General features: G+C 33.9%; 1 protein-coding gene and 1 pseudogene across 5 annotated transcripts in view; one reads left to right on the top strand and one right to left on the bottom strand.

Moving 5' to 3' along the window:
* The window catches only part of COL25A1 (collagen type XXV alpha 1 chain), a 414648-nt gene that overhangs the window by 172421 nt on the left and 225366 nt on the right, over positions 1 to 16861 (top strand). The gene's annotated exons all lie outside the window — the stretch shown is intronic.
* Positions 2239 to 2354, bottom strand: LOC120591308 (uncharacterized; annotated as a pseudogene).

Below are 16861 nucleotides of genomic sequence, written 5' to 3'. Positions count from 1 at the left end.
AATGTTAGAGTTAACATTTAGACAACATGCTCTCATGGATTATATTTAATTAAGAAATCTGTATGAGAGAAGGACAAACATAAGTCTAAATAGTGGTAGATGTTAAAAAGTGCTGTGGTGGGACTGGAAAGGAGAGGAATTAGAACTGTGTGTAGTAAGATTTGGATAACATGAATAATGAATTGGAAGTTGACCGAGGAAACTTTAAAGTAATATTGGAACTGAGGGTGGCTGCATAGAATTTAAATCTATTAAACTTATAATTTGTTGTAAATAGCATTTGCCTTCATAGATGTGATAACACAAGCAGTATTTTTTCCCCAAATGATTCCTTCGTTACCTAGCATGTTTCTTTTATGCTGTCATAACTTTTTGAGTTTTGTCTCACCGTTTATTTATGGCATTACGTATACACATGCCATTGGTAATATAGCCAGAGCATTACTTTCATTCCCTTCCTCCTTCCTCCTTTTCTTTCACAGCATTACCTCCTTTGAAGTAGTTTATTTTATCATAGCCATTTACAGCTAAGGAGATTGAGTTTTCAGAGGTTAAGTAACCTATCCAAGCCCACAAAACTGGTAAGTGCAAAAGTCAGAAATGAATCATGGCAGTCTGATTTCAAAATTAATACTTTTAATCACTGTCTCATATGGCTCTACATTATTTCATTTGACTTTCTAATCTTTCAAATTTTGAAATTATGTGATAATATAAATCTCCTATGCTTGAAGTAGGTTGGGAGGTAGTCCTCGTTTTGTTCTTTATCTTCTTAATGAGTTGTATTTCTTATCAGATAACATTATCTGACCCAGATAGTAAAGTTATTTAAATTAGTAAAGAAAACTAATGAATATAAAGAAGACTGCTGAAGACTTTAATAATGTAAGATAATTTTGGTTTTTTTTCTGATAATAAAAATGTTTACCTCACAGAGTGAAAATAATTCATGATAGCAAAGATATTTGAATTATACTTAAAATGAATTGCATCTACCACATAGGAAAATACTTAGTAGGACAGATTGCTTTATCATCTTATCCAAAGCCTTATGGAACATGGGGCTCCTGACTTAAAGCAAGTGCTGGTCTCACCAGTACAAACATTCACTTGTCCAGAAGTATGGATTCTTGGTCCCTGGTCTCTCTGTACTCTGGAGCAGCTCTGCTTAACCATCACATCCTGCATCTTCTGGGCTCATAGATGCTTATCTGCAAGACAGTTTGGGGTCTTAGAAACTGGGTATCAGCTTATACAATTTAGCACTTCTTTGACTGCTTAAAGAAAAGTAACACACCAAAAATCAAGAAAATTTTTAGGAAGTATATTGATGAAAGATCTCAAAAGTGCTGTTGAGAGCAACAAAAGGCCTTCATGTAGTGCATTCATGTAGTGATAGAAATAGTTTACTGAAGCAGCGGCCTTCACAAAATTGATATACCATCTCTCCCAGTGAGTGGTATCGCTCCTTTACTTCACATGGTTGTTATTTACATCTTAAAAAGTAAAATTTGTTGTTTACCTAAGATGATATAATTTCAGTTAAACATGTTTTACCTGTCAGCAACTCTCCCATAATCAGATAAGAGAAATCTCTGTTCGTTAGGAGCTCTGTGGCTGAGTGCCATTCTATGACAGGCCTGTTTTTTGGTCGATGTGTTTATGTAAAAATTAAAAATAGAAGAAGCTGAACTTGTAAGAATGTTTTGTTAAGTTAACTACTTGGCAATTGGAATTTTAAACCTATAGACCTTTTAATAATAACAATAACAACAACAATAATAATAAAGCAAGTCTCTCAGTAGTGAACTGTAGAAGAAAAAATTTTATTCTTTCTTGAGAAACTGATGATAATTGGGCAAAGTTCATTTACAGTCAATATACCATTTTGCTATTCACGAAGAAAGCAAGCATTAAATTTCAAGTGACGACAGTATTCGTTTGGCTATCATGTCACCAAACCGTTGTTTCCTGTCTCTGTCTAACCCTCATTCCAGTTCCAGTTTCACTGGCTTCAGTTTCCTAGACCTCCACTCAGTTCTTGAATTCATCTTCAGACTCTGTACAAACCTACATCTTTGTGTATGCAAAAACCAAATTTCTACTTTTGGTAATCTTGCTACCTTTACATGATTAATTCTGTGAGTTTGGGCATGCCCATCAGGGGTTGCCAGGGGTGATATGACTGCTTGACGTTTTCTTATTTTTATTATTTTTTTTATTATTTATTATTATTTATGCCTATAGCACCTGGTCTTCTTAGGTGGTCTCCCATCCAAGTACTAACCAGGCCCGACCCTGCTTAGCTTCCGAGATGAGACATTGGGCTTGTTCAGGGTGGCATGGCTGTAGACATGGACCATGACTCCACTGGGGTGCGAACCCAGGACCTTCTGTGTGTAAAGCCGATGTGCTAACCGCTATATTATGGAACCATTTTCTTGATAAGAGCCTTTTGGAAGTAAGGAGATCACCTTAGTAAGTCCTACTAGGCCTTGTTTTACAAACACCCTGGTCTTCCACTGCATCATAGTTTATTTTACTGTTGTTTTATCCAGAATAATACTTTCAAAGGCTTCTTGGAGGGCAGCTGATTTTCAGTCTGGGAAGGTTTGGTTTAGCGTTCCCAGGAAAAGCTCATGCATTGTCTCTGTACAATCTCTCATGGGCCCAGACATGTTGGCCGCACATATGTGCACTGGGGAAGGTAAGTCAAAGGGACCCTCCATCTCTATCCGTTTCCTAGCATTGTGGTTTTGCATTGTTATGCCCTCTCCAATGCAGAAAAGTGAGGTGAGTTTCCTTTGTTTTCCAAAGCATGCCTGAGCATCAAATTTTCACTATTCCTAGGTAAAAAAAAAAAAAAAGCCCACCAGTATATGTCTAGAAGAAAAATACATATATCATCCACTTTGTTCTAAAGGAAGCTGAGTCCTTAGAAAGTGTGTCTTTTTAGTGTTCTGGCAGATGTAAAATGGAATGGATTCTCAGTGCGTACTAGAATCATTTATTAGTATCAATATTCTGATATATGTTGTACACCTGAAACTAATATAAAATAATATTGAATGTCAACTCTATTTGAAAAAATAAAAATAAAAAATATATATAATGACAGTATGCCTTTTCACTATCATTTAGAGAATTAAGATTTGAGCAATGTTGGAAATTTTAATTTATCACTTTGTATGTTTGAGTGACACATTTTGTTACATGTGCTTGAAATTTCCAGTGTATTACAATAGTATTCAAGCTGAAACATTTTACTGGGGATGATATTTTGCCACATGAACAACAAATGGTGGTTGATTACATGAGAGTAGAATGAAGTGAATGATACTCTTTTTAAAACCTGAATAAATTAGACAAGGAAAAAATATAGGCTGATGATTCAAATACATGATTCGTACATATTTAAACTGATTTTTCTTGTATAATCTTTAGAAGGTTCTGTTTCACCTTCTGTGGTTTTTGAAAAACCTGTTTTCGAATGTAGGTAGTCCTTATAACTTGTCAGATGACTTAAAGAAGATGTATTTTGACTTTCAGGGAAGGATTTGCAAACTGATCAGCAGTCCACATTTCCATTGATAAATGTCTAAAAACCTAAAGTTTTCAGACATGAGGCATGGAATATATTACCAAGATGTAGTATCTTAATGCCGTGTGGTGTAAATGATTTGATTAAATTGGCAGTCAGCTACCAAACATAAAAACGGTAAGTCAGATACTAGGTATAAATGTGAATCAAGCTAAGTCCAAAATAAAGTGTGGCAAATAAAGGAACAGAATATTCCTAAGTTAGCAACTAAAAAGCCACACATTGTTTCTGAGGAATCATTTTTAAAACTTAAAAGAAAAGCAAGGGAAGAGAAAGAATAATCATGGTACAAAGTGAACTTGAATATTCAAGAAGATTATGGTGATGTATTTAAATTTTTTTTTTTTTTTTTTTTTTTTTTTTTTACCTGATGGAGTTCAGTGCCTGTGCCAAGCAAATGTAATGGAAATGAAAATTAAATTCAAGAGTTTGCCTTGTGAAACTTTATTTCTTCTGGCAGGATCTGAATGAAGACTTGTTTGACTAGTCAGCTCTAAATATTATCTCTTATCCAACATGTGCCTGTGGTTTGGATGGATTTCCTTTGTATTTTTATGCAACTGTCAATGGAGAAAGGGAGAGCTCACCGAAAGGATATTTTACATGTAAGAAAGGTTTATAGAATCCCAAAGGCAAACTTTAGTCACCATCCATTCGCTCATTCATTATTCTTTTTATTTATTGTTTCATTTATTCAACAAACATTTGTTGAAGCTCTTCTAGGCATTATGCTGAATTTAACTAGATACATACTATAAATAAGAGGATCTTTAAAATTATGGCTTCTTTGAATTTCTTATGGATATTTTCCAATTAAAATGTCTCAAGTAGTTAAAAACATTTTTGTAGTGAGAAATACTGAAAGAAATCATTAAGAGTTGCTGTGGATTTATAAAAAGCTAAAGTCTTTTGATGAAAATTTTGAAGTAACCAAAATGTTATCATCTGGATTATATTAATAATGCAAAAATATACTATTAAAATTTTTGATCTCAATATGCTTTGCTTCAGATATTATTTCATAGGATTGTCATTATTAGTTCTGGAAATGTTTCTTAGAACACAGCATTTTATTTTTAAACCTACCTTTTGGCTGTATGTATTTTTTAAGAGGAAGGATTAAATTAGTTGAGATGCCAAAATATTTTTGGTTGTAATTCACAAAAGGGTTGTGAACTCCATCTTAGACTGGTGGGAGGTAAAGGGAATATGAGTTTAATAGTATTAGCTTGTCTTTTCCAAAATATTATTAAAGTCATGTCTCATAGTTTCCTTTTAATTAATCATCCAAGTTCTACGTGTACTTGGAAGATCACCTAAGTCTAAGATTTCTTGTTTTGTTCAGGCCCAGAGTAAGAAATCTGACCAGTGTTCAGTATAACTTTCCCCAATGAAGATAAAAAAAAAGTGACTTTAATTTTACATTAATTTGTAAAGTGGTTGTCAAAGTTAAAAGTTTTTTCTAACAACATTTTATTTAACCTTCAACCTTCTGAACCTCCTACAAACATAAGTTATCGTCAACTCCATCCTACAGGTGAGGATCTGGGGCTCACACAGGTTGAGGGAGCTACTCAAGGTCATGCAACTTCAGCTGGGCTGTGACTCAAACTAGAGCTTTTTATGCCAAGTTGTGTGTTTCTTAGCTACCTCCAAGAAATCTTGGGAATTAGTGAAAATTGCTATGCATATAGGAGTCATGAGCGTAATGAACATCGTTGTTTACCTATACAGTTATCAAATTCACACTTTTGTTTTTGATTGACAGTAAGGAGTGCAAGCTTTAGCAGCTTTATTTTATCCATCATTTAATATAAGTACATTAAAATCGAAGGTAACTTCTAAAAGAGTAAAAGGGCATGGGAATGAATCATGAGAATTGTCCCAAAGGAAGTATATTCTTTGCTGAAAGCAGTATTATTCCATTGTTTATGTGTGTGAGTGTTTGTATGTGTGTGTGTGTGTGTGTGTGTGTGTGTGTGTGTGTGTGTGGTATTGGTGATGTGGTACATGTGTGCATGTATGTGTTTTAACTCCTTTTCAGTCTGTATGCCTCTCTCTCAGATCTCACTGTGGACCTGTGGTAGTGGCCCTTGTCTTATGGTCACTTTCCCTGGGTCGCAAATAGCTTTCTTTATTGCATTAGAGGGCTATAAATTTTTCGTGACCCCAAGCTGAGTTTTAACCAGTCACCTCAAGGTGAAAATCTCAGTATCACATTACTGTTTCCTTGGGCTGTCATCCATTGCCCATGACCAACATGTCATAAATGTTTTAAGAGTCTGCAGCTCCTTCAGCTCAGGGCTTGGTTTTAATCTGAGGTACACAGAGCGGGCTCACATCTCAATGAATCTTGGAAAACTTGTGCCTGCACTTGTGTGTTCAGCCGGGGCAGCCAGACTCTTCAAAATAAGTGGTGACATGTCCCAGCCTATTCCAGGTGAAAATGGACTCCTTCTGAGTCTAGTGTTAAGGACGACAGTATTGCACAGGGATTTTTTCGCCCAAAGAGTATATTAGTTAAACATATAAGCCTCTATGCAAGAATGGGATACATCGTCCTGGAAATGCTTTGACTAACTTCTGAAAGAGCTGTCAGGATGTGATATATGCTCTTGAGCACTCTATTGTGAATTCTGTGCTAAATATTGTGGATATGTATAGAAGCATAGGACAGACGCGCATACATACACAAAGACAATTTGGATTAAAATAACTTTAATCCAAAGAAATGTATGATAGAAAGAAATGTATGATAATTAAGAATTAAACCAAATAGACGATGGTAGGGTTTTGGGGGCAGAGGCAGGAGTTTGCACTGAGGAAGACTTCCTTAATGAAATGAGTTTGAGCTGCACCTTATAGAGTGATGGGATTTGGAGGACAAAAGGAAGAGAGGAGATATTCATGAGCAAAAATAGAGGGTGAAAAAGCGAAAGCCTTTTAGAGGAGTAGGAAGATATGTCTCACTTTGGTTAAGGGATTATGGGAAGGAGAATTAAGCAAACAAAATAAAGATTAAGGCTATGAGACAGTGTATGGAAGCTCTTCAATGCCAGGCGGAGAACTTAACTTAATCCTGAAGCATTTCAAAAAATGGTTCCACCAATTTCCTATTCAACTATTTCTGTGATTCTTTGTCGTCCAAGCAGGTGCTGCTAAATTTGTATTTTGCCCTTCACCATGGGCAGAAAATAAGGAAGCCAGAAAATTTAGATTCTATTCCTGTACATAATAAATATAAACTTTGCTGAAGAGAGGACTCTCAGACTATTTCATTTAAAAAAAAAAAAAAGGTCTCTTTGCTCAATCTAGACTGTCAATATTAGCAACCTTGATTTAACTTTGGTGATGTGCATTCATCCTCTAAAGATGTCAATCACTAATGCTGAGTCCAAAGGACAGTTTGCTTCATTGTTATATCATATCGTGTGGATTCACTGTAGTTCTCAATGATGTTAATTTAGAAAATAAACTTTCAAATGGAATTTAAAACTGATATGTTCTGCTTGGCATTCTGACCAAGAGTAAGTGTATGAAACCTAAGAAATAAAGAAGGTTTGTTTTTATTTTTTAAAATAGCATTTACTTATAAGTATATTATCTTTAATAAGACATTTAGACATAACTACATTTCATCACTTGCAAGCAATTTGTTTAGTTATGGTTGCTATAAGTTCTAGAACGGTATATTTTGAACTAAATTTCTGAAAACACTTTCAGGGTTTCCTAACAGTCTCTTGAATTTTTGATAAATGCAATAAGATGGCTGATGACAGATATCTTCCTCCATATTTAAATGAGATGCAAAGTCATTTACCAAAGGGAAAAAATTATTGCGTGAAGATAGAATGTTACAAGAAAAATAAAGAAAACCTGTTAACAAGGAAATAGTAGAAGATGAAGATGAAGATTAAACTTTCATGGATAAAAATAATCAAAAGTTTGTTATAGAGGAAATTATATAAAATCATTAGCTCCCTATGCTTCTTATAGTTCAAATGTACTAATTTGAACTTAAACTCTTTAGAAAAAAGACAATTTGCTTGAAAAATAACCACTTTATCCTGAAATAGAAACATTTAATATTTATATATACTTTATCCGAATAGAAATGTTTTACGTTTATATATAATGAATTTTGTAAGCTCAAACTTTGTGCAGAATGAAGTGTTTCAGATGTCTGTCACTTTGAATCTTTGAAAAAATTTTATTCAGTAATTACAGTTTTAAAATATGTTTAAATCAGTCACATAACGAATGTAACTGTCCTAAATTAGATCTGATCTCATTATATATGATTATTCAAATAAAAACTGAGCTGCAGTTTACCTTTGTATTTTTTATGAAAGAACAGAGTAAGTGAAATTAGTGCAATCATGTATAAGAAATTATTTCTAAGCACTTTTGAATTCTCCACTTTGTAGAAAGGAAGAAAAACTAATATTTATTAAAAAGAGATATTGCCAGGTACCTTCTTCACATCTTGTGAGGTAAGCATTTTAGTAAAGAAATTGAAGATCAGAAACAAAACTGACCTGTCCAAAGTGGAGTAAAGTCATTTCATTGGAAGAACTTTTCTTTCCTGGGTTTTTTTTTTTTTTTTTTAGTGGGCATGACTCTGTTATCTTTAACTATTGAACTTTGCCATGGAGAAGGGTGAGGTCAGTCTAATACTTTTCTCTCGCTCAGAAATAAACTTGATTTTTCTGCCAAGACCTATAACTTTTTAAGGTTAGGTCTCCATTTTGATTGTTCTATGTCAGTTTTTCCAGGGTCGTAATGACCCTTTCAATTCAGATGTTTCCTTTGAGACTGGCTGGAGGGACTACTGAAAGGTTTCCCACTGTGTTTGTCCAGCACTCTTCTTTAGGCACCAGTCATGTGCAGGTGTGGCTCCCTTTTCAGTACTCTCTGAAATCTTTTATTAATAAAGAGTTGTTAAGTTTCATGAGACTAAGTTGAATGGGACAAAGGCATTGCTCTCCAGAATTTTAAAGGATTTATGGGGGGAGACAGATAAATCGGCCATTTTAGTACAGTATGATTCTTGTGATGGCAGAGGTACCCAGTGGGTTCACTAAAAGAACAAACATCGCAAATTTATTCCTTGAATACCCTGAGTGGATTTTAAAAAAAGACCTTCTGATAGTCACTATTGTATTTACAGTAGACTTAATTTTCACATCTTTAATGCAATTTAGATTATAGAGTACTGTTCTAATATTTTACATATTTTGAGTATTAACATATCTATTAATGTATTATTGAAGTCTTATTATAAAACAATATTATTAGGCACTGGGAAGACAATTAAAGACAAATGTCAATACTTAAGAAACTGAGAACTTTTGGAAAATAACAATTATTATATTTGTGGTGTCATGACAGAGATATGTACTGAGTGTTTTGGGGACACCCATGTTGGCTATTCCTTGCCAGTTTTTTCAGTGATATAATGTGTGCCTCAGCATCAAGGGGTTTGTTGACATTTTCAGTGCATTATGCAAATATAAAAAATGTTATTTATTACTTCCTCTGTTAGGCATAATTCTAAGGTTACCCCTAATGATACACACCTTTGTACAACCCTTTACTGTGGGCAGGATTTGTAACTTTTTTTCTAACCAATAGGATATGGCAAAGCTGATAGGATACCACTCCTGTGATATTACACTATATGATGAAGGTAAAGAGATTTCTGAGCTGTAATTAAGATCTTTAATCAATTGACTCTAACTAAATCAAAAGGCAGTTTACTGGTTGGATCTTACCTAACCTGTGAGCCCTATAAAAGAAGATCTAGAGACCAGAGATGGAAGAAGTTAGAGACTTTCTCTTTTCTGCGGGTCTTAAAGAAGCAAGTCATGATAAATTCTATAAGTGCAAGGAAATAAATTCATCCAACATCCATGTAAGTTTTGAAGAGATCCTCAGACAGGATTGCTTTCCTAGGAGAAGCCTTGATTACCACACTCCTAGACCCCAAGCAGAGGATCTCATTAAGCTGTTTTCGAACTGACCGTGTAATAGTAAGTGTATGTTTTGAGAGAGAGAGAGAGAGAGAGAATGAGAATGAACTGGAGTCTAGTCCTGGATCTGACCCCAAGTTCTAGTGATAAATTAATCTGTCTCGAGGAAGTATTTACTCATCTTTATCATGGGCATAAAATACTTGGTCTGTCCTAATTTGTGGTATTATGGCAAAATTAAAATAAGCTATTTTATAAATAAGTCATAACCTTAAAATGTACCTGCTTTCTTATCATTAGATTCATTATTAATTTTGTTTCTAGTGGGTAGAGGAGACTAATTAGGCAAACGTTTTGTAACCTCTGTACATGCTGAATATTAAATTGAGCACATTGCCTGGAACGTTATGAACAGTGAATATGAGCTATAACAAAATGTAATAAAAATAGTAGTGTTTTCATGAAAAGGCAAAATTATTTACTATTTAGTGCCTTTCATCCTGATTTTCCCCATAGAATCTGAAGATGCAGAGTTTTCTCATTTATACACTTTGAGGGCTGTATTTTTGGGTCAGTAAAATTGGAAAAATAAAATTTTATCTTGTTTAACAACTTCCACCTACCAAGTATGCAGCTGTTAAGAATTATAACACCATATATTCATTATACATCATATTCAGTGTGAGATCTTTATTGGCAAGCTTGGAATTGTCTTATGTATGTGGATTAAAAATAATCCAGTCCTTATACTATGGTAAAGTTTTGAGAATTTATGTTTTCATGTGGACTTTTAAAATTTGAGCCTGTTCTTGTAACTTGTGTGTGGTTAAGAGCTCAGAACCACTGATTTGAGCCTCGCTTTGGTTTTGCCACAGTTGGCAGCAGAGCCTGAGCTTGAGACCTCCATTGTGGAGCTACAGTTATTCTAGTTCTTAACAAATTAAGAATTACTTTTGTCCTCTAACCGCAGTAGAAAGGCAGGTTCATGAAGCTGAGAAAAAAGATATTTTCCATCTACTTTTATTTACATTTAACTCTCATTTGGAACCTTCAAATTAAATTTATACCTAGGCAGATTAGGGAAAAAAATTAACAATGCAAATGTATTGCCTGTTTTTGAAACTGAGAGAATGACGAGGTTATAAAATCTACAAAATAAAGTCACTGATGTTACCACTAACTTTACATGAAATACCTCTGACACTTTTGCTAAATTTTATTATATATACTGTTGCTCTAAATGCCTTTTAATAGATGCTTTTATGAGTTAGTATCTAAGATAAAAGATTTTATTTCAAAATATCTTCTCTAGCTTATAAATCCTCTTCTCTTTAATATCTGCAGAATAGCATTTTGGTGAATACCTATGCAGAGCATTGTATAAAATACTTTTCAGAAATTAAACTCAACTGAGACAGTCTCCCAACTGTGTTAACTAACATTCTCAAGTATCAGATAAGATTAATAAGATGAAAACTTATAAAGCAGTTTAAGTGTGCCTTTCCTTGTGTGTTGGTTATTTTTAAAATATTATGTCGTTTTAAATAAGATTTTTTTGTACAAATATATTTTCAGTTAAAAAAAAAAAAGGTAACTTAGAGTCTATTCATTACCCCAGAAGCTTCAGAGTATTAAATAACTCCTCTACTAATTTTCTGGATGTTAGTCAAGTTGTATGTTGTTTTTAAAATACAATGATATGAATAGTGTATAGAATAAGGCTTAAATAATCAGAAAACAGTATATATCTCAGTCTACTGCAGCTACTTGACCCAATATTTAACTATTATGGGAATTCTAATTATTCAAGAAAAAATACAGGTAAGACATACTATACAGAGAGCAATAAGTTTTTGAGTATTATATATCCTAATCTGTACACATGAATGTCTGTATTTAATAAGAAAGCTTATTAAAATAAAGAAGGCAAAATAAAAGTAACATATCTTCTCAATCAGTGATGTATTAAGTGATCTTAATAAACCTGAAGTGGTCAAAAAGAGCAGAGGGCCACTGAATGTGAAACAAGGATCTCGCACATTATAGATGAGTCTATTTCCTGGTGTGTGCACATAAGTTATACCACTTCTGTCTTTCAGGCAAGGGTAGTGGGTACACGGATCATTTCAGAGAAAGCCATTAGACATCAAGGCATAGGTTAAGTGATGTTCATATGCCTGGTGCCATTTCAGTGTGTTGGGGTGGACAGTCAGGAGGGAGGGGTTAGGGGATAGGTAGTGTGGTTCAATTTATGTGTTATAGATGCAGAACACCTTATTGCTCTGTCCAGTCCAAAGGCGCTAAGTAATCCTAAGGACCCTAAGGTACTTAGTATCTACATGATTTATGGCTGCTGATATTGACCTTAATCATCCTGTATATTCTGTTTCCCTCAAAGAGAGTTGTTGGAGTTTTTTGTTTGTTTTTACTAAAATAAAGATAATGCCACAGCACAAATACTAACAGTAGCAACATTGAGGTTTGGGATTTGGCCATGGCTTTCGGATTCCTTGAATGTTGTGTCTCCTCTAGACTCTTGGAACATTTTGCCTACACACTAGGTGTTTGATAGGCAGGTCATAGTCAGTCCTCTTAGTTTTCCCACTCTGAATAGGATTCCATACAGGCTAGGTGACAGTAGGTATCCTATTATTCATTATTTGTTGATTGTTTTTTGTACTCCCTCCTTCTCATTCTGTTGGACCATATACTATAACACCTTGTGTCAGAGGTCCTATTAGTGAACTTACCTGTGATATTTTAATTTAATTAGTGGGCTTTATTGTTTAGAACAGTTTTAGATTTACAGAACAATTGAGCATGTAATATATACTTCACCCCCAGTCCACAGTTTTCCCAATTAGTAACATCTTACATTAGTATGGCACCTTTGTTAAAATTGATGAACTGATATTGAGACAGTAATATTAACTAGAGTAACATTAACTAAAATAACTTTACTCACATTTCCTTGTTTTTATCTAATGTTCTTCTTCTCTTCTAGGATCCCATCCATGATACCACGTTACATTTAGTCATCAGGCCTCTTATAGGCTCCTTTTGTTTGACAATTTCTCAGACTTTCCTTGTTTTTGTAACTTTGTTTTGAGGATTACTTACCGGCCAGGTATTTTATAGAATGTCCTTCAATTGGGATTTTTCTGATGTTTTTCTCAGAGTCAGACTGGAGTTAGGGATTTGAGGAGGAAAGACCACCGAGGCAAAGTACCATTTTCATCACTGGTAACAAGGGTACATACTATTTCCGTGATTTATGACTGTTGATGTTAACTTTAAGCACCTGGCTGAAGTACTATGTGTTTAGATTCTCCATATTTGTGATATTTTGATAATGCTTGGGGTACTTTCAAGAGACATTCAGTTAACTCCTTTGAAAGTGTGTAAAGGGAGTCCAGTGCATTAAAAAAGAATCTGTCCTAAGCTCCTACGTGTAAGGGGTACTCTTCCAAGAAGAGTTACCAAGAATTTTCTTTGAATAGCCAGATACAGGTGGTTAGTGATTATTAAGAGTCAAGAAATAATTCCAATGGTCAAACATAGGACAGGGTGTAATGTTGATTTCTTATTTAGACGCCTTAAAAGCTCTACTTATTATAATGACAGAATCAAGAGTACCAGTTAGAGAACACCCACACAGCTTCTATATTACTTTTGAATATTTTTAATGTTGCATGGTTCAAATCCTGTTATAAAGATCTCATCACAAAACATATCTCAAAACAAAGATAAGAGAAAGATTATATGTAATATAGTCATTTAAAGGCTGATTTTTCTCACTCTTCGTCTAACTTTATCATTATTATTAGACAAATTGGCATCTATTCCTTCAGTTTATGGATATTGAAGTCACACATGCAACATATGTTTTATTTTACCAAGTAAGATTTCATTTTGTTTTTTGATACCAGAATGTTAAATATTCAGCATTCTTGGGCTAGTGTGTTAATTCTGCATTATTCATAGTGAAAGGTTCAAATTTGTTATGCTGCAACTGTTTGATCCTTGATAAATCACTCTGAAAGGTCACACCTATTTTTAAGTAAATAAGGAACAGCAGGAACTGAATTTCTTCTAAAAAATGTGTAGTACTGGGAGCTTCTTTGGCAGGTTACCATTTGCCCTTTTACTTTAAGTCATGTGCTTTCCAGCAGAGCTAATATTTTTAAGGAGAGGGTCCTCCTCGGACTTCCTTAATACCTTCCACTCCTGTTACTCCTTTGGCTTACTCTACTCTCTGCATTTAGCGACGTTTACAGTAACTTCTACCTCATCCTTGCAAAATATACTGGGCATGTTTTCAGGGTAAAAGACCCTTATGTGCTATCATTTGTTCTCTTATAAATATTGGGCATTTTTTAAATGTTCTTGGTGCTAGCAGTGCACAGATGAATATATTCACTTGGAGCGTACACAAAAATTTAGTAAGTCACTTTTGCTGAAACGCCGAATTCCCAAAGGGCACAGAGGGAGATAAAGTTAGAAAAGTGGTAGATACTGCAGAGGACCCTGAATGCTAGACTAACGTTTTTGCTTTCTATCCCTTGATGGCATTTTGCTCAGTGAAAATATATAATCAGAGATGGCCTTAAGGAAGATTATTTTAAGAGCAATATGCTTATTGTATTGGAGATGGAAAAGACTGGAAGCCAGGCATTCACTTGGAATTTTACAATTGTCTAGGTGAATGAAATTGAAGATCCAAATTGAGGTAGAGTAAGTAGATCAGAAGAAAGAATGGATGCAAGATACATTGCAGAATAGACAAGGGAGAAAGACAATAGTTAGTTTATAAGATTGAAACCTAAGAGACAGTAGTATAGTATGGCTGTTAACAGAAATGAGATCCAAGAGATACAGCTGAGGTGAAGTTAAGTTTTGTTTTAAAAATTTTGTATGTGAGGAGTTTGAAGGTTATCTATGTTCACATCTAAGACAATTAGAAAGGCAGGCTTGCATCTCATATATGGCCCAGGGCCAGCATGTTGGTGTTGGACTAGGTCAAGTAGATAAGAGCAGACAGAAAAGACAATGGGACGAGGACAAAAATGTAGAGAAGGCACACTGATACTAAAGTGGACTGAGAAGCAGTGGCCAGAGAGGAGTGGAATGAGAGCAGAACAATGTGATGTGACAGAAGCCAAAGGAAGAGAAATACCAAATGCTGCTGGGAAAAAAGAAAATTTGAGTTTGGAAAGTTCTTGGTGAATTTTGAGAGCATTCTTTTAGAATTGTAGGGGTAAAGATAAAAATGGAAGAAAGAATAAGGTATATATAAAAATATTCTTGCAATTACTCTTTGAGAAAACACAGGAGCCCTAAACAGTATGTCCCAGAAAACAAAACAAAGCAAAATGAAATGAAACAATCTGAAAAATGACCAGGTAGCTCTCAGATATGAAAACTACTGATTTATACCAAGCGAGAGATTGGTATTGCATTATAAGTGAATCATGCTGGGCCCACAGAACATAATGGAATATGGGCTTGGATATTAGACCTAAAACCCTGGTGTGTGGTTCTTGGTTGTATATATCGCTTGTATAATAACATACAAGAATAAATTTTCAAGGAATTCAATTTAATGTTAAAAGTAGTTTAGCCTCCCCTGTAGTTTTAGAGAGATTAAGTGTGTGATGTGAAAATAAACATGCTTCAACCATCTGGGTCCAGGAATTATCATATCTTGAGAATCTTCAGTAGAAAATGTTTTTTTTCTACTTTATCTTTCTGATTTTTTTTTGAGAAGTAATTTGTAAGCAGTTTCTCTCATTACCGTTTTGGTTTTTCAATCTCAGCTTTGCAAGAATAATATTAATACTGTGCTCTGAATTAAAGAAAGGCATACTTATAATTTATTCTTTTCTTCTTTCTACAAAAATTAGTTAATGAAGTCCCTTCCAAACTCTGTACCAGGCACTGAGGAATGAAAAGTGAATAAGATGTATCCCTTCCCCTTAAGGAACTACCAGTCCCATAGTGGAGACAGGTGAAATGAATGAATGCAGGAATCGGTCGTAGCCTCTAAGACAAGTGTATATGATTTCAAGAAGATGCCACACAAGAGAACTCTAAGTTCTACTGGGTGTCATCAGCAAAAAGCTTTGGGAAATTGGCAACAGTTAAGATGAGCTTTGAAATATGGCTAGGTGGATTGTTTCTCTCTTTAAAAAAACGTGCATATAGTTTTTTCCCCTTTTTTTCCTTAACTAGTTTTTTTATTGTTGAATTTAAAAGAATACATAATGGAGAGAAGAGAAAAGATGGAATGGAGAGCTACATGAATAACTGGGCAAATGAAAGCTAGTCTTTTTTTATTCCCTTATTGTATATCTTTCTTTGTGGAAGATTATTACAGAAATCTGTCCACTCTGCCTAAAAGTATTTGTTTTAGTATGAAAATTATTGATGTTGCTGTATTTTGGTCATACTAAATATATAGTTAAAGAAATGGGTCAGTCTGGGATATATGGAATAATATAAATTGTTATACTTCTTTTTAGAGGTTTTTCAAATTTTAGGCTTTCTTTTTTAGTTTGTCACAATCACATTTTTTACTTAATTAAACAAATTAATTTATATCAGTAAGTCAAATATCTCACTATTGTGGAGTTAACAATATCAAAAATTCTTAGACTAGACTTTTTAGGCAAATACTTGAATTTGTTTCTCAAAAGGTCCTGAAGTAGATGAATGCCTCTTTGTTTGGAAGTCCTATTAAATTTTCATTACAATATCAGATTTTTTAAACTGCTTGTTTCCTTTAGAAAGTTTTATTTTAGAAATGGCTGTATTAGACTTGTTTGATATGCTACAGTTTTCATAAATTTCCTTCTCTCAATGTATTGTATTTCTCATCCAATAATATTCTATGAGAAATTATTCTCTTTAGGAAAAAAATTTTGTCAAAAATATCAATCCTGAAATATGGTACATTTAGATCAGTTTGGGTTTATTACAAATTCTTACTAAATATTATAACAGGAAGGAATGAAAATTAATTTATTCTCTTACAATCATTCACATCTAAAGACATTTACTCAAATTTTTATGTGACATTTACCCTATTTTTTTTTATTGATTAGATGATCCAGAACATATTTATTTGATATGATGCAATAAAATTCTGGTGGGTAATAGATTATTAAAAGTTAAGCCATACAATATAGTAGATTGGAAGGTTTTAAGTACATTTTTACTATTATGCACCAAACATATTAATCAATTCATATGTTTGAGACAGAGGAGATGCACAGTAAATTAAGATGGT

Source organism: Pteropus medius, unplaced genomic scaffold (assembly GCF_902729225.1).
Source record: "Pteropus medius unplaced genomic scaffold, Ma_sr-lr_union100, whole genome shotgun sequence".
Classification (NCBI taxonomy): domain Eukaryota; kingdom Metazoa; phylum Chordata; class Mammalia; order Chiroptera; family Pteropodidae; genus Pteropus; species Pteropus medius.
The sequence above is the reverse complement of the archived record's forward strand: the minus strand, read 5'-3'. Positions and strand labels throughout refer to the sequence as shown.